The sequence below is a fragment of the Mirounga leonina genome, unplaced genomic scaffold, assembly GCF_011800145.1.
Source record: "Mirounga leonina isolate KUSES-001 unplaced genomic scaffold, KU_Mleo_1.0 Mir_376, whole genome shotgun sequence".
NCBI classification, from domain to species: Eukaryota; Metazoa; Chordata; class Mammalia; order Carnivora; family Phocidae; genus Mirounga; species Mirounga leonina.
In genome coordinates, this window is record NW_023270718.1 from 3,159,689 (window position 1) to 3,178,389 (window position 18,701).

At 46.4% G+C, this 18,701-nt stretch overlaps 1 protein-coding gene across 1 annotated transcript in view; it reads left to right on the plus strand.

The window, feature by feature from the left end:
• The first annotated feature begins 10,150 nt into the window (after positions 1-10,150).
• The window catches only part of ARHGAP35 (Rho GTPase activating protein 35), a 126,377-nt gene continuing 117,826 nt past the window's right edge, over positions 10,151-18,701 (plus strand). Inside the window, exon 1 of the mRNA XM_034986840.1 lies at positions 10,151-10,272. The gene's annotated coding sequence lies outside the window, so the exon portion shown is untranslated. The remainder of the gene's footprint in view (positions 10,273-18,701) is intronic.

An 18,701-nucleotide genomic window follows, 5' to 3' on the forward strand; every position in this document is an offset into this window, starting at 1 on the left:
GGCACTCACTCTTAGGTGCTTACCCAGCTCTTGCATGAGCCTGAAAGTGAGCATTTCTTTGAAATTTGTTCTCTGAACACCTCGCTTGCCTCACCTTAGTTCCAACCCTGATTTCCAGTGCTCAGCTTAGAGCCTGGCACAAGTCTGGTGTTCAGCAAACATTTGCTGAATGAATGAATGAACAGGTATCAAAAAAACAGACACTGTCCCCAAACTGTCAACATCCATGGTCTAGCAGGGGAAATAGACATAAAGGACATTATGCAAATAAATTTAAAAATTACTTAGCAAACAGTAAATATTTCTTATCTCACAGTTTCTGTGGGTCAGGAATTTGGGAGCAGTTTAGCTGGATGGTTCTGGCTTGGAGTCTCTCATGAGGTTGTAGTCAAGCATCAGCTCGGGGCTAGGGGTGCCATGGTGGCTCAGTCAGTTAAGTGTCTGCCTTCAGCTCAGGTCATGATCTCAGGGTCCTGGGATCCAGCCCCACGCTGGGCTCCCTGCTCAGCAGGAAATCTGCTTGTCCCTCTGCCTCTCTCCCTACCTTTTCCCCTGCTCATGTTGGTGTTCTCTCTCTCAAATAAGTAAATAAAATCTTAAAAAAAAAAAAAAAAGACATCAGCTGGGAATTTAGTCATTTGAACACTTGATTAGGGCTGAGGATCTTCCTCCCAGATGGCTCACTCCTAGGGTTGGTGATTAATGCTGGCTCTTTTTTTTTTTTTTTCAAGATTTTATTTATTTGAGAGAGAGAGAATGAGAGACAGAGAGCACGAGAGGGAAGAGGGTCAGAGGGAGAAGCAGACCCCCCGCTGAGCAGGGAGCCCAACGTGGGACTCGATCCCAGGACTTCAGGATCATGACCTGAGCCGAAGGCAGTTGCTTAACCAACTGAGCCACCCAGGCACCCTCTTTTTTTTTTTTTTAAGATTTTATTTATTTATTTGACAGAGAGAGAGAGAGAGCACGTACAAGCAAGGGGAGCTGCAGAGAGAAAGGGAAAACCAGGCTGCCCACTGAGCAGGGAGCCAATGTGGGGCTCGATCCCAGGACCCTGGGATTATGACCTGAGCCAAAGGCAGATGCTTAACCGACTGAGCTGCCAGGCACCCGTAATGCTGGCTCTTGATGGGAAGACTCAGTTCCTCACCAGGCGGACCTCTCCACAAGGACACATGAGTGTCCTCATGTGGCAGCTATTTTTCCCCCAGAGTGAATGATCCAAGAAAGGGCAAGGCCAAAGCAGCAATATCATCTATGACCTTGCTTGCCTCAGATGTCACACCCTTTCATTTCTGCCATATCTTGTTGGTACACAGATCAGCCCTATCCTATACAGGAAGGAACATGAATATCTGGTGAGGATTGTTGCAGTTCATCTTAGAGTCCTGGCTGCCACAACAGCTTATAGCAGAGGCACCTGACCTAGCTGAAATGTTAGGGACAGCTTCCCTAGAGGGAGTGGCATTTGAGCTGAGATCAGAAGGTGAGTGGAAATTAACCAACCGATGATTAATGTTGCAGGGGATATAGTCTCCTGCTCTCTCTCTCTCTGGCAAATAAATAAATAAAATCTTTAAAAAAAGGTTTTATTTATTTGTTTGAGAAAGAGAGCACAAGCAGGGAGGAAGGGCAGAGGGAGAGGGAGAAGCAGACTCCCCACTGAGCAGGGAACCCCATGCAAGCTATACCCCAGGAACCTGATATCATGACCTGAGCCAAAGGCAGCTACTTCACCAACTGAGCCACCCACATGCCCTGGAAACTTTTTTTTTTTTTTTAAGATTTTATTTATGGGGCGCCTGGGTGGCTCAACTGGTTAAGCGACTGCCTTCAGCTCAGGTCATGATCCTGGAGTCCTGGGATCGAGTCCCACATCGGGCTCCCTGCTCAGCGGGGGGTCTGCTTCTCCTCTGACCCTCTTCCCTCTCGTGCTCTCTGTCTCTCATTCTCTCTCTCAAATAAATAAATAAAATCTTAAAAAAAAAAGATTTTATTTATTTGACAGAGAGACACACAGCGAGAGAGGGAACACAAGCAGGGGGAGTGGGAGAGGGAGAAGCAGGCCTCCTGCAGAGCAGGGAGCCCGATGCGGAGCAGGGAGCCTGATGCGGGGCTCCATCCCAGGACCCTGGGATCATGACCTGAGCCAAAGGCAGATGCTTAATGACTGAGCCACCCAGGCGCCCCGCCCTGGAAACATTTTTAATAAAAGATTTTATTTTTAAGAAATCTCTACACCCAACATGGGGCTCAAACTCACGATCCTGAGATTAAGAGTTGCATGCTGTACTGACCAAGCCAGCCAGGCGCTCGTATTGTAACCGTTTTAAATTAGTTGCAGACAGGAGCGCCTGGGTGGCTCAGTCGTTAAGCGTCTGGGCTCAGGTCATGATCCCAGGGTCCTGGGATCGAGCCCCGCATCCAGCTCCCTGCTCCGCGGGAAGCCTGCTTCTCCCTCTCCCACTCCCCCTGCTTGTATTCCCTCTCTCGCTGTGTCTCTCTCTGTCAAATAAATAAATAAAATCTTAAAAAAAAAAATTAGTTGCAGACGTTGTGCCCCTTCATTCCAAAAGGCTTCATGCTTCAACATGTTCTTCTTAAAAACGAGGACTTCTCCTTCTTAACCTCTTCCATAACAACACAATTATCACATTCAGGGAATTTGACCTTAATACCACACTATTATCTAATATAGATCCATATTAAAATACCCCTGATCATCCCAGTAATATACCTTATAGATTCTTTCTTTCTTTCTTTCTTTCTTTCTTTCTTTCTTTCTTTCTTTCTCTTTCTTTCTTTCTCTCTCTTTCTTTCTTTCTTTCTTCCTTTCTTTCTTTCCTCCTTTCTTCCTTTCCTTCTTTCTTTTAGGAGGCTCCACCTCCAGCATGGAGCCCAATGTGGGGCTTGAACTCATGACCTTGAGATCAAGACCTGAGCTGAGATCAAGAGTTGGATGCTTAACCGACTGAGCCATCCAGGCACCTCTAGGGTTTTTATTTTTTATTTTATTTTATTTTTTTCTGTTCCAGAATCCAATCCAGGATCACAGGTGGCATTTAATTATCATGTTCCCTTAGCTTTCTTTAATCCGGAACAGTCCCCTTGCTTTGTCAGTATTTCAAGACACTGACATTTTTGAAGAGTCCACATCAGTTACATAACAAAATGTCCCTTCATGTGGTTTTGTCTGGTATTTCCTCATGATTAGATCCAGGTTTGACATTTGGGGCAGGAATATCACAGAAAGATTCTATGTTCTTCTCAGAGTATCCCATGAGGGGTGTGTGATGCTGGTTTGTCTCATTCTTGGTGAGTTTGATCATTTGGCTAAGGTAATGTCTACCACATTTTTCCTTTTAAAAATTATGTGATCCACCTGATAACAAACACATAAGCAACACAAGAAAAAAAAAACTGTGCATCAAAATTAAAACCTTTTGGGGACGCCTGGATGGCTCTGTTAAGTGTCTGCCTTCGGCTCAGGTCATGATCCCAGGGTCCTGGGATCGAGCCCCGCATCGGTCTCCCTGCTCAGCGGGAAGCCTGCTTCTCCCTCTCCGAAACCCCCTGCTTGAGTTCCCTCTCTCGCTGTGTCTCTCTCTATCAAATAAATAAATAAAATATTTTAAAATTAAAAACTTTTGTGCATCAAAGGACACTATCAAGAGAGTGCAAAGACAACCCATAGAATGGAAGAAAATATTTGCAAAGCATATATCTGATAAGAGATTGATATCCAGAATATATGAAGAACTCCTGCCGCCCAACAACAACAAATCTCAATTTAAAAATGGGCAAAGGATTCGAATAGACATCTCTCCAGAGAAGATATACAAACAGCAAATAAGGATAGGAAAATGTGCTCAACATCACTAGTCTTCAGGGAAATGCAAATGAAAGCCACATTGAGATACCACTTCCCAACGTTTAGGATGGCTATCATCAAAAACAAAAGAAACCAAGCACAAAAAGCAGTAACAAGTGTTGGCAAGGATATGGGAAAACTGGAACCCTTGAACATTTCTGGTGGGAATGGAAAATGGTACATCCACTGTGGAAAACAGTTTGGTGGTTCCACAGAAAAGTTAAATGTAGAATTACCACATGATACAGCAATTTTATGCTTAAGTATATATTCCAAATGACTGAAAACAGGGATTCAAATACATGTACACCAACGTTCCTAGAGCATAATTCACAATAGCCAAAACCCCAAAATGTTTCTTAACAGATGAATGGATAAGCAAGATGTCATATATACAATGGAACATGATTCAATCTTAAAAAGGAATTAAATTCAAATCCATGCTGCAACATGGATGAAACTTGAAAACATGGTGCTAGGTGAAATAAACCAGACATGAAGGAACAAATGTATGATTTCACTTATCCTTTTTAAAGATTTCATTTATTTATTTGTCAGAGAGAGAACACGCATACAAGCAGTGGGGAGCGGCAGGCAGAGGGAGAAGTAGGCTCCCCACTGAGCAAGGAGCCTGATGTCGGACTCGATCCCAGGACCCTGGGATCATGACCTGAGCTGAAGGCAGACACTTAACCGACTGAGCCACCCAGGCAGCCCTATGTTATTTACATTATACCACAATGAAAATGTTACAAGATTTATATTTAAAAAAAAAATCTTCACAACTCAGATGTAGCTATCACCAGTACAGCATTTACCATGTTCCAGGCATTTTTCTAAGCAATTCGCTTATTGAAACCTCAAAACAAGCCTGTGAGTTAGGTATTAATATTATCAACCCCATTTTATTTTATTTTTTTAAAGATTTTTATTTATTTATTCATGAGAGACAGAGAGAGAGGCAGAGGGAGAAGAAGGCTCCCCAAGGAGCAGGAAGCCCGATGCGGGACTCGATCCCAGGATCCTGGGATCATGACCTGAGCTGAAGGCAGACGCTTAACCATCTGAGCCACCCAGGCGCCCTCAGCCCCATTTTAAAGATGAGGAAATTGAGGTGCAGAGAAGTTGAGTAACTTGCCCAAGGTCACACAGCTATTGTAAATGGTGGAGGTGAGATTCTAGTCCAGGCATTCTGGCTCCAGAGTCAATGCCTCGGGCCACTATACTATGCTGCATTCATGTGAGTATATAGAGAGGTCTGGAAGAAAACACATTTCTGAAGAGGTAAGTGGGATGGGGTTGAATACTCCATGGAGACTGAATTTTATCTAGAGTATTTTAATTTCTTGCAAGGACAAGAAATTCATGCAGTATTGCATAATTTAAAATAAATAAAGAAGATAATCTATAACAGTGGGGAAATGGGCAAAAGACTTGGACAACACTTCACAAAAGATGCTGTTCAGATGGCTTATATAGCCATGGAAAGATGCTCAACCTCAGGAATCATTGGGGAAAGACAAATTAAGACTACAAAGGATACAACTACACAACCATTAGGATGGCCAAAATTAAATTAAAAAGATGGAAAAGGTGAAGCAGTTGAAATTCTTACACATAACTCCTGTGATGGAAATTGGTACATCCACTTTGGGGAAGGTGAACACACGCACACTCGGTAACCAGCCATTTCACTCAGGTACGTAGCTAGCAGAAACAAATACATATGTTTACCAAAAGACTTATTTATTTATTTATTTATTTATTTATTTATTTATTTATTTATTTATTTATAAAGATTCCATTTATTTATTTGACAGAGAGAGACACAGCGAGAGAGGGAACACGAGCAGGGGGAGTGGGAGAGGGAGAAGCAGACCTCCCGCAGAGTGGGGAGCCCCATGCAGGGCTCGATCCCAGGACCCTGGGATCATGACCCCAGCCGAAGACAGATGCTCAATGACTGAGCCACCCAGGCGCCCCAAAAGACATATTTATTTAAATATTTATTTATTTATTCGAGAGAGAGAGTGAACACGAGCGGGAATGGCAAAAAGAGAAGGAGAGAGAATCTCATGCAGACTCCACACTGAGCGAGGAGTGGACTGGGGGCTCGATCTCATGAAATCATGACCCTGAGATTATGACATGAGCCCAAACCAAGAGTCAGACGCTTAACCATAACTGTGCCACCCAGGCACCCTATCAAAAGACATATTCTAGATTGTCAGAGCAGCACTATTCATAATAGCCCCCAAATGGAAATTACCCAGATGTTCACCGACAATAGAATGGATAAATATACTGTATTTCATTCACACAGTGGAATACTACACAGCATTGAGAATGAACGAGCTATAGCTACATCCAGTAACGTCGATGAATCTAACAATGTTGATTAAAATAGGCCATATTTTGGGGCGCCTGGGTGGCTCAGTCGTTAAGCGTCTGCCTTTGGCTCAGGTCATGATCCCAGGGTCCTGGGATCGAGCCCCGCGTCGGACTCCCTGCTCCGCGGGGAGCCTGCTTCTCCCTCCCCCACTCCCCCTGCTTGTGTTCCCTCTCTCGCTGTGTCTCTCTCTGTCAAATAAATAAAATCTTTAAAAAAAAATAAAAGAGGCCATTTTTGGTATAATTTCATTTATATAAAGTGTAAAAACGGGCAAAATTAATCTACAGCCATAGAAATCAGGATAGATTTTTGTCGTGGGGGGAAGGGAGTGACTGGACGGGGTCCGGGGGATGGGCTTCTGAGAGGTGGGTCACATTCTGTTTATCTGGGTGCAGGTTACAGGCGGTGTGTTTCTTTGTTAATTATTCATCGAGCTGTACACTTCTCGGTATCCATGTCATCTTTCCATTTTCAAATTCTATAGAAATTGAGAAGTTCATCATCCATCCTTCCATCAGCTATTTAGTGCGTGCCCACTACCTGTCAGCCACTGGTCGGGGCCACGGGATCCAGCAGTGAATCCGAGCATCCCCGCCTCCCGTTCCTTCCTCGCGATTGGCTGCCCTTCCGACCAATGGCGGAAGAGTTCAGCGCTCTCTGACATCCCCCGCGGCATCAGCGAGACGCTGCTTCCCCAGTTCGGTTTATAGGAGGCGCTGTGAGCTCACTGACTTTTGGACGAGCGCAGACCTGGTCTCCACCCTGTCTGCTTCTTTCAGGCTCTGAGGAATGTAGAGAGAATTTGCTCCAGCACATTCACCCTCTTTGCAAAACTCTTTTGTGAATTTTTCTGGCTGTGCCTCTCTCCAATCAGGGTCCAGCACCCCGGATCCCGCCTCGTAGCTACCCTGCCTCTCTGGCTGGTGTGACATCCAGTCCTTGGGGCCTTTCGGGGTGATGCTTGGTAAATCTTGACAGAGGCCCAGGCCAGCAGTCGGCACTTCTGTCAGCTAATTGTTTACTCGGCTGTTTATTTATCCTGGAGTGGAGGCTAGCCGGGTTTGCGGGGGCGGCTGCCCCCAGGGAAGCCTGCTTCCTGTGGTAGGCTTGCTCAGCTAACACCGGCCCTCCAGCGCACTGGAAAGAATTGCAGAGCTGGGAAGGCTTGCCCCTTGAAAGTTCCGATCATTCAGTCAAGGAAACACTGCATGAGCCCCTGCCTCGTGCCTTGACCTGTGTTGGATACATCAACATTGGCTGAGACAGTCCCAGCCCTGCCCTCACGGGGTTCACAGTCCGGTGAGAAAGACCCATCACCAGACAGGGAAAACCCAGAGCGGTCAGGGATTGGATGGAGGACCCCAAGGGGCTCTGGGAGTGTAGAGGGAGTGCCTGAGCAAGCCTGTGGGTTAGGAGGGCCTTCTGGATGAGGGGTCATATGAACTAGTGTCAGAAAGAGGGGTAGGAGTTAGTCATTAGACAAGGACTCTGTCTTTTCAGCCATCCCCATTGTTTAGTATAGGATTCATTCATTTATTCATTAAGGAGTATTTATTGTGGGCCATTTACCAGACTGAAGAAATGGCCAGACAGAATCCCTGCCTTCAGAGGGCTCACACATAAAATGGGGATACCAATACAGAACTTCAGGCCCTGGTGGAGTGCTATGAAGAAGTAGTAAGTTTGTAGTCATCAGACCCCCACTGTCGGGTTTAATTTCAAATCTGCCACTGACTAGCTGTGTAAGCTCCGTGTGTTTTAGTTTAGTAGAACCATAACAACTATAACATACAAATAAGATGTTGAGGATTAAGTGAGTTAAAGTGTTTTAGAATGTCATCTAGCATAAAGTACTGTTTTCATCAAATAAGGAGTCAGACCGACCAAATCTGGGAGGCCACTCTGAGGAAGTGATGTTAAGCTGAGACTCAAAGGACAAGGTAGAGTTGACAGGCTCCAAAAGACAGGGAGAGGGACATTTAGGTCCAGAGTGAAGCCAGTGTTCTTTATTGTGGGTGCTGTCAGTTCACAGTCTTTCCAAGAATCGAACCACCTGAACATTGCATTGGAGTTATAAAGATATTGATTTGTGGGGAATCTGCTGTTCCCTTAAGTGATCTCAAAATCATTTATAAACCAAGGTTTGCGGTGACAGCGTAAAGAAAACCTGGGCCATGCACTTGATTAGTTTGGCTTACAGAACTTAGACTTTTAAGACAACAAAAAACAGTCACAGGCATCTAAAAATCAAGATTATATGCCTAAAAACCGCTAAGTTAAAAAAGTCAAGGGAAAGGACTCTGATCAGTAACCAAAAAACCTTTATTTAATGGATATTTTAAAACTTGAGGTCATGAGGGGCACCTGGATGGCTTAGTCACTGGAGCATGTGACTCTTGATCTCCGGGGTGTGAGTTTGAACCCCATATATATATATGGGGCATATAATCTTGATTTTTAGATGCCTGTGACTGTTTTTTGTTGTCTTAAAAGTCTAAGTTCTGTAAGCCAAACTAATCAAGCCAAACTAATCAGCAACCCTATGAGGGAGGTACAATTATTAATCCACTTTGTAAGGAAATAAACGCAAAATATAATAGGCAACAGCCCTTCATGCATTCCGTAAATATTGACTCGGTGCCCAGAGCGCTCATCTTCCACCATGCGTACTTCCGGAGGGGTCCCAGAGGAACCCCTCCTCAGTTCAGAAGAACTTAAAGGTTATGGCGGTGCCCCTTCCCATCACTACTGTTTACACTGCACGGGCCGGAACTGACATTTGATTTGCAGTCATTTGCACAATGCTGACTTGGAGGTCAGGCCTGCACGCAGGAGCAGACCCTTGTCCCTCTCCCGGATTTCGAGCGATCACAGAACCCAGAGCAAGTCGTATCAACGTGCGCGCTGCCTGCAGATTTTCTTCACTTGCCGAGGGAAAGAGCACGCGCTCCCTAGCCCTGCCCCTTCTTCCGGAACGACAAATTGCCAGGCTTGGAATGGGCTGAGACGGGCCACGCCTCCTCGTGCTCCCCAATCAACTCCCTCGCTGGGTGTTCTCCCTTCTCCTCAGCACCTCCCCACCGCCCCACGCTACGTCGCTCCATCTCACCTCCTCCGTTATCCCAGGGGCTGAGGCTCGCGCGGCAAACCCACCTCCCCTTGCGTCCCATTGGCTGGTCAGGTCCCGCGCGAGCGGGATCGCGCCCTTCGCCCCCGCCCCCAAAGCCGGGCTGTGCCTCTCCCCTCCCGCTTTCTCCACGAGCCCCCGCCAGGAGGGGATCGGCTGCTTCTGGCGCGCGCAAGGGCGCGCGCTACTCCCGCGGGCCACTCCCTCCGCCTCGCGCCAGGCAGTCCCTCCCGCGCACGCGCACTTGCCCACCCATTCCTTGTGCCCGGTCGCAGGCTGCCTGGTACTGTCTCGCGCCGCAGCCACCGCAGTAGCGGCATTTCTTTGAGGCGCACGCACATTATGGCCTCCGCGCCCGTTCCCAGCCAGAGGCCGCGGTAGTGGCACTGAGCCCCTTAGGCGCGTAGACGCCCTCGCTTCGTCTCCTGCCCGGCGCCGGTTATCCCCTTGCGGCGCGCGCCCAGGGGCCGTTATCCTCCTGCAACGGTTCGCACGCCACGCACGCGCAGTAGCGAGGAGCGTGCGCGCGCGGGAGCGGCGGCTGCAGGAAGGAGGCGCCGCCGCCGCCATTGCGAAGGAGGGAGGGAGCGAGCGAGCGAGGCTGGTCCGCCCTCCCCCTGGTTCCCGCCCCTCCCCCCTTCCCCTCCCCGCCCCCCCGCCCCGAGGGAGAGCCGCGGCGCGGCGGGAGGAGGAGGTGGAGGAGGCGGAGGAGGGAGCCCGCGAGGGAGGGTCCGCCCGGCCCCCCGCCGCCGGAGCCGCCGCCGCCGCCGCCGCCGCCGCCTCAGCCGCCGCTGGACGAGGAACAGCAGAACATGGCGCCGGGGCCGCCGTCGCCGCTGCTGGGATCCTGGAGGCCGGAGCCGCGCTGAGGGCGCCCAGCTGGTGAGTGCGCGAGCTCGCGGGCCCCGGCGGCGAGGCCGGGCGCCGCCCCGCTGCGGGGTCCAAGGGGAGGCGGGGACGGCGGGGCCCGGAGCCCGCGAACAATGGAGGAGCCGGAGGGGGAGGGGAGGGAGCGGCCCCCCGGCCCCCCAGCCCCCCGGGCCCCGCCGGCCCCGCTGCTTCGCGCTGCGGCCCGGCCCGCGGGGCCCGCCCGCCCTTCGGACCTGTCCCTGCTCGCCCCAGCCCTGCTGTCCCCGCGTCTGCCCCTACCTTCCGACCCATTTGGGATCGACTCGGTGTCTGCTTCGGCCACCCCCTCCTCACTTAAGCCACTCTGCTCCCAATTCTGCGCCTCCCCCGTCCCTCTTCCGCCCCTCAGTAATGCCCTTCGCCCCTCATGGACTCTGCAGTGCTCTTGGGACCCACCTCCTCAGTAACCCTTGTGTATCCCTTAATTCTGGACCTTCACTTTGAGATTCGTGACCCGCCTGCCTGCCCCCTCTTCGATCCAGTCTCACCACCCTCCAGATCTGTTCCCTTCTTTGACCCATCTACTGTTATCCGTCCTCTGTTGCACCGCCGGGAACTGTCCCTCTAGGACCCGCGGTTCCACCTCTTTGGCGATCCATCCGAGACCTTGTTCATCTTGGCACTGCTGCCCCTAGGTCTTCTCCTTGGACTTAATTCCATCTCCCTCTTGGGCCCTACTGCCCACTCGCGGAACCTGCTGCACCCCCGGGATGCCTCCAAGCTCTCCGACCCTTCCATGCCTCTCAGTTCAGTCCCCTGCCCCTTCTCGGACTGGGATGCACCATGCTCACCTCCTCTCCTTTTCAGATCTTGCTCCCGTTTGCCATTCAGACCCTTTTTTTCTCTTCCAGACCTTTCTACCTACCCGATCTGCCCTTTGCCCAATCTCAGATCTTGCTGTGCCCCCTAACCTGCTTGCTTTTCGACTCTGCCTTCCCTGAAGCAGCCTCCTCCCCCCTCTATGACCCTGCAGCTCTCATTTCTGCCATTCACTTCTCTGACCTCTCTAACTCAGCCTGTCCGCAGCCTCAGTGCTGCCCAGTGTTCTCCTTGAGGTTTCCTCTCCTCTCCACCTCCTCATTGGCACTGTTGAGCTGTCTCATTCATTTGCTCCCCCTTTCTTTGACCTGTTTCCCCTTCACTTCTTCTCTGCTTGAGACCTGCTTCCAGCCTCATCTTTCTCTAAGTCCTCTCCTCTCCATTTTGGCCCTTCTTAGACTTGCCCTTTACCACGCTAAATCTTTGATAACTTCTCCGACCCATCGCCCCCTTTCCTTCCCATTTCGCTGCATCTCATAGACCTGCCCCAAATCCTTTTTGCACTTGCTCTTTCATTTGTTCAGCTCTGCCGCATCCGCTCTAACGTTTTGTCTCCCAGCTCTGCTCCTTTTGGAGCTGTCCACTTGCCCACCTATCTTTTTGACCCATTTGAGCTTTACTATTGCTGTTCCTTCTTGGAGTGGTTCTCTTTAATCCTGGTCTTCTGGTAATTGCATCCCACCTGTGTCTCTCTCAATTCTAAGTTTTCCACCTGACCCCCCCCCCACCATTTTGATTCAGCCCTCAACCTCCACTCTTTCCTTTCTTGTATTTGTTCTCCCTCCTTTGTCTTGCCTTCTAGCTCCTTTTTGAGTTCTCTTTCTCCCAGTGCTGCCCAGTAGTAGGGATATCTTCTCAACCATTCCTTCCTATCACCGGCTGCCTCCCCACCCCCCCAGCTCCCTCTTGGAGCCATTTCAGTTCTTGGATAGATTCTCCCTCCCTTTTGATACCCAATTCCCAATTCCGTTCCTCGTTGACTTGTTTCCTCACCTTGTCTTTCCGTTTGTATCCTGACAATCTCCTTCTCTTCCCATTAGGTTCCTGTCAGGAACCTAACCTAATGGGGGTGGGGGGGCTCCCAGCTTTCCACCTGTGACCCGCCCATTCCCACTGAGTGCTTCCCCTCTTGAGGCTTGTCTTCCTCTAGCCTCCAGTCCTCAGCTTTGGAGGGGAAGGGGCTGGGTTGGGCCTAGGGTTCTCTAGGCTCTGGTTTAGACTGCAGATTCACTGGGCACCCTGACCCTCAGGGTTTTATCCCCAGGGATCCTGAGATCTGGGTAAATAGGTGGGGGGTGGTTGGCTGGTTACTGCTGTCTGGAGTGGGATTGTCGCCCCCATTTTCCCTACTTCTACCAAGGTTAGTGATGGTGAGGGGTAGGTCTGTTTCCATTGCCCCCCCCTTTTTTCCTCATTCACATCTTGCTCCCCAGCCCCTTCAGATCCCTGGGCTTTGCAGCTTTGTGTCCTTTGGAACGGGAGAGTGCAGCTGTTCACAGGTCTTTCTTTCTCACTTTCCCTCCCTCCTTCTCTGAGCTATTGTAAAGAGACAGTTGTACTCTCTCCCCCCTTCCACCTCCAAGCCAGCACCCCTTAGAAGAACTTAGAAGTGTGCTTTTTTGCCCCCCCCCATGACAGTCTTATTTTTGTTTTACCTCTGGCTGGGGAAATGCTAGTTCTCAAGTTCTCCCCAATCCCACAGGGGGTAATAGCCCCATTTGGTGTTTACGGCTCTGGGGCTGCAGAAGCTGTAGTCTTGCCTTCTTCCCTAATGGCCTCTGGTTTGCAGTGTGACCTTTGGGAGGGTGGGCTTATTTCTTTTCACCTGTGCCCCAGGAAGGCTCCAGCGTCCTGGTCTTCAAAATGATTACGGCCTGAGTTTGGAAAGCCCGTTGCGGTTGTTTGTTGAAAGAGAGAGTGCCAAGTGTCACTCACATTTCTGCCCTCTGGTGTTGCAGGCGCTCCCAGCCACAGGAGCTGAATGCCTCTGGCCAGATCCATGCTGGGGGTGGGGGGGCTCTTTGGTGTATGTGGGTGGGCCCTGACAGTCCCCAAGCCTTGTGAGTGATCTGATTTGGTAGAGTGAGGAAAGGGTGCGAGGAACTGGCTGATACGAAAGGATTTTTGGTCTTATTACCTGAGAAATGTACCTTAGCTACCTTTCTTGGAGCTTTTTCTTCAGTGGTCTTATGGTGGGGGTGGGGTTTAGGAAATCTATTCAGAGAAAAAGGTGGTTTTTTTTTTTTTTTTTTTTTAACAGAAAAGACATCTAACCATTCTCTGTCCTTAACTTGGGAGAAGGAACCTTTGAATGTTCTAGGTTTATTTATTTATTTCTTAAGTAAATCAAAAGCCTGATTTTTTTCCCCCTGTGGCCTAGGGCAATTGCATATTAAAGCAGCCATCCAGCTGTGAATGAGCATTTACTGGAAGGACTTTATTTCTTAACTGAGCTATGATCAAACTTTGTTTACTTCAGCACTTATTTAGAAATAGTTCTGTGTGAACACTTGAAATAAAAAAGCATTCACTATTATCTACAGAATTGGACCATTGACTCATCAAATGTTAGGGTATTTGTCTATGATACAGTAAGAGGGGCTAGATCATAGATCATATGGTTCCTTTAGCTTCTGAGTTCTTAGAACTTTAAAGTTTCTGACAAGCAGAGTGTGGTAATTTTAAATATCTACAGCATGTATCTTCACCATTATTATTATTCCCCCCCACCACCATTATTGACTTAAAGAATTTTGGTTCATCTTTCTGTTGATTTCCATTCATTTTTGAATTTTGGCCTTGTGAATCATGATTCAGTCTCTGAATTTTAGAATTTATGTTTTCCATGTTGGTATAAATAGTTGTTATTTATTCTTAATGGGGAAGTGTTAGCTAGTTAAGACAGTTATGTGTGCAGCACTGCTTAAATTTGTGTTTTAGAGTTTTAACATCACTGACAGCACACAAAGTTTCTGCATGGCCAAAGCCTAAGTTTACATAATAGGAAGAGGGGACAGAAGAACAAAGGGATGATTTTTCTTCCTAAACTGGTAACTGGTGTTAAAAAGATTGTTAGATTTCTCTGATGGTAGCAGAGGCTCCAACCTCAGTGTCAGCATTTGCTTTCATGATGGAATTGGGTGCTACAGAAATCGGAGGTGGTAGCCTTGGCCTTCTGGAACAGTTAATATGCCAGTCGGGGGTGGGGTGTGGAGCAGGAGATGGCAGTAGATGACTGTTTTCTATGTAGTAACAGGTCTTCAAGGGGTCCTGCAGTGCCGAGAAAATCTTTGTAATACTAGTGTGATCAAAGTTCTTCTCTTCTTTTTTTTTTTTTAAACTATTCTTTTGACCATGTCCCCCTTCCCTTACCCATCTTCTCTTTTATCTTGGCACGATGAAGGCCAAAGCATTTAGGACAGTGGAAAAAAAAATCAGAAGAGAGTCAAGCTTCTTGATACGAGTTACACGGAAGAAGTTGTCCATGTGCAGATCTGTGGGCCTGATGGTAACTTTTGGCAAAAGACAGCCTGGGAAGAGTGAGGGTTTCAGATGACCGTAAACTACAGCTTTCATAGGTGTTTCTGCAGTCTCTGTGTGACAGGGAGACACAGCAGGTCAATACCGTTGGAGATTGACGCGGTGAGAGTGTTTGTCCATCTCCCTCTGGTATCTTCTGCTTTCACATCTTCAGTTTGTGGGGGCCTTCTGAGAGGTGTTGAGCTTCCTGCAGGGCCTTCCTGTGATCTGCTGTGACTATTGTCATTCACCAGCTAGGTGTCTTAATTTACCCAGTCAATGTGACATTTTATTGACCGTCTAGTCTAGTTGTTTAAAATTTCTTTTTCATGTTATTTGAAATATGTAACTTGGAGATTCTTTACTTGAAGAGGGAAGGTGACTAGCAGAAATCCCTTGGACAGACAACAACTTGAAACAACTTGGACACACAACACAACTTGAAAACCCGTGCCTAGTCTAGCCTCCTGATTTACAGATGGGGAAATGAACTTGCACGGGGCATGGTTAACAGGTTTCCCGTCACAATTGAAGGAGTATTGGAAGTACACGCAGAAGATCTTCTGGTCTTAACCTAATTAGTGGGAACCTTGAACAAATCACTTCACCTCTCTGGGTTTCACATTCCTAGTCTGAAATCTAGTGTGCTGTCCAGCTCTGGTTGTGGATTCTTGTTGTCCTGAACCACGTACCAAGTTAGAGCTGGGACTCGGACTGGACTCCTGGTGCTACTCTTAACCTCTCCATCCCCCCGCAAATCCCCCCCCAATCAAATCCTGTAGCCCAGAATTGGGGGTAAGTGCTCTTTCTCTGGGGAATGCAGTAAAATGAACTGGATTGCCTTTGTTGTATACTTTTTTCAAACATAAACATTGTCTCTTTTCCAGCCATTCATGTGAAAATTAGTTTATAATTTTGGGGGAAAGGGGCATCCAGATTGTATTCACTACATAACTAAAACCATACATCTCTTTTAAAAGCAGTATGGAATCTTTCAAGCTGAGTCATTGTTGACCTAGGCTCTCAAATAGCAGTGTCTGAATAGCACTTGAATTGCTGGTATTAAGAAATGCAAACAAATCATTCATGTTCATCTTCCTGAAAGTTTATTTCTATTTAATATTTGATACAATGCTTTAATGAGGTTTTGTCTATGAAGAATTCTTGAAAATAATTTTTGGCATCTGTCAGTCTAATTTTCATTTATTTGCTTCTGTGGTGCTAAGATGAACCATTAAGTTGATATATTAGCAGAGAACCAGGTACTTTCAGCCATGAACCATCATCACAGGAAAGTAATATTTACTTTAGTTGAAAATAGCCAGGCGTGCCTATCTCCTTCATCTTCCTTTATTGAAATGAGCATTTTCATTTTATGAAATTTGTGGCAGTTGTGACTGTTGCATTATGCATCTGTGGTATTTCATACCTTTTTTTGCTCTCCTAGTGTCTGTGCATTCTTATTTGGAAAATGTCCTTTTGCCGGTCACTATGGTAATATTTGCAGTTGGAAATCAAATTTGAACAATTGAGAGGCAGCTTCCTATGGTGTAAAGAATGTTGAATTGATAATGAAGAAACTCAGGCCCTAGCCCCAGCTCTGCTGCTTACTAGCTGTATGACTTTGGCCAAATCATTTTCACTTCTCTTGGCTACAGTTTCTTCGTTTGAAAAATGAAGGGATTATACTAGTTCGTTCCCGTTCTGCCTTATTTTATAGCTAATAATACTTGATTGTTTCCTCTCTCCAGATAGTAAGTTCCTTGAGGGTGGGGACCATCATGTATCTCTTATTTCCTGTCACACCTAGCAAAATACCTTGTAGGTATTTTGTAGTAGGCCCCCCACTACATATATGTTGATTGAACCCAAACAGGTGCCAAAGCCTTTTTGTTTTTCTCTTTTGGGGGGTAGATGGGTGGAGAGATGTGCACCAACTATAGTGGCCATTTTTAGGCTTTAAACGCTCAGAGGGCATGCCCTCCTAGTCAGCATTTAATCCTCAAATATACGTGATATTGTAAGTGTCCTGACCAGCGTTACACAGCTAAGAGGTTGAAAGCTGTGTTATGAATCTGTGTCTGTCTGATTCCAAGATCTGTGTTTATTTTATTAGTCTGCCTTGTTTCTCTGGGATATAAGAATAAGCTATAGTTCATCCCCTTAAGGAATTTATAGTCAGTTGTGAATGATTAGCTATATATAACATACGGTGGGTTGAAGGGAGTATATGTTGAATAGACTATTCTGATGAATTTCTGCGTTCTTGAGAGGCATCCCCACATTAATAGTCTTAAAGGCTTCCGTATTCACAGACTACTGAGCACACAGTTGGTTCTATGGCACACTATACCAAGTACCAGCTTATCTAGCCAGTATGTTGAGAAAGTTGAGCATTTGATTTTTTTTTTTTAAGATTTTATTTATTTATTTGAGAGAGAGAGAATGAGAGCACAAGAGGGAAGAGGGCAGAGGGAGAAGCAGACCTCCTGCTGAGCAGGGAGCCTGATGTGGGACTCTATCCGGGGACTCCAGGATCATGACCTGAGCCGAAGGCAGTCGCTTAACCAGCTGAGCCACCCAGGCGCCCGAGCATTTGATTTCTGACCTGGATTCACACCCGGGTATAACCTGTGTGTGTGTACATACGTATATATATTTCGTATGTATATATATATAAGTTGTCCAAAAGAAGTAATATAGTAAGATAGACATATTTGGTCATGTAATGACTCCTTAAGTCTGTATTTTCTTTGGTAAGTAGAAAAGTATCTGAGTGGTTCCTAATTGACAATTTTCAATTGAGAAAATTCTCTAGGCAACTAGAAATGTACAGACAAAACTACACCTAGCCCCTTGACTTATTTGTGTGGAACTCACTACAATGCTTTTTTCATGAATCACGAAGTTATTAAATAATATTGGGGTGAAAAAAAACCAAAAATAATGTTGGAGTGAAAGTGTGCTGGCCAGCTACAGCTAACAGCCTCCTGAAGTGTAAAAAATTAACACAAAAAAAGTTGCATTGTACTTCTCCCCATCTCCATTTAAAAGAAAGGTCAAAATCATGGTTTTATTATAGCCTGCACTAGTTAGGAATAAGACAAAAGAAAATGATGACTGTTAATTGCCATGGGCAATTAAAAAGGATTCTTTGTTCAGTAACAAATTGATTGTGTACAAATGAAAGCCAGTACTGCATTAATACAAGATTGTTAGATTCTCAAAATCTGCATCTTTAACTAGAGTGGCTTTTACTTCAAGGGAATTATTTCACTGGGAGTAGTGTACTTTAAATGCTTGGTGATAAAAGTATCGCTAGGTCTTTATTTTCCAAAAATGTTAAGTTTGTAGGTGGAAAGCTGGTGCATGCTGCTTTTGTGATACCATTTCTAATGGCCTGAAATAATTGAATACTTTTTGAATGCTGCTGACTTCTCGGAGATTTTTTCCCTCTGATTGGTCAGTCACTAGAGGAATGCAGATAAAACCTTTGGTAAATGAGGAAAAAGGGAAAAAGGCCTCTCAGTGCTCAGGCAGTGAGTCTCTGCTGTTGGCATATGCCCAGCATTAGCCAGCAGCCATAAAGGCTTAAAAATGGCAGCATTAGCTAAAATAGTTGTGATTTCATGTTCTTTGTGAATACAAGAAATACATATATTTTTTCTGTACAGATACTCTTTAAGTTTTTTTAAATTTTATTATGTTAATCACCATACATTACATCATTAGTTTTTGAGGTAGTGTTCCATGATTCATTAAGTTTTTTTTTATTTAAAAAAATTAAGGTGCAACTTACATGGAGAAAAGTACATAAATCTGAAAGTGTACATTTCTGAATTTTCTACATACTGTCCAAACCTCTTTTTTATATGATGGGGCGTCATTTCCTTTTCCACACACTTCTTAATAAGTTGAAAACTATTTGAGCGTCTCCATGTGGGAGGCATTTAAGTCCTGATTTTACTGTAGGAATGTGAATTGTATAGAATGATATTTGTAACTTTTCCACGTTTGTTCAAGGTCACATATCTGATCAAGAATGGAGTAATAGGGGGGACGCC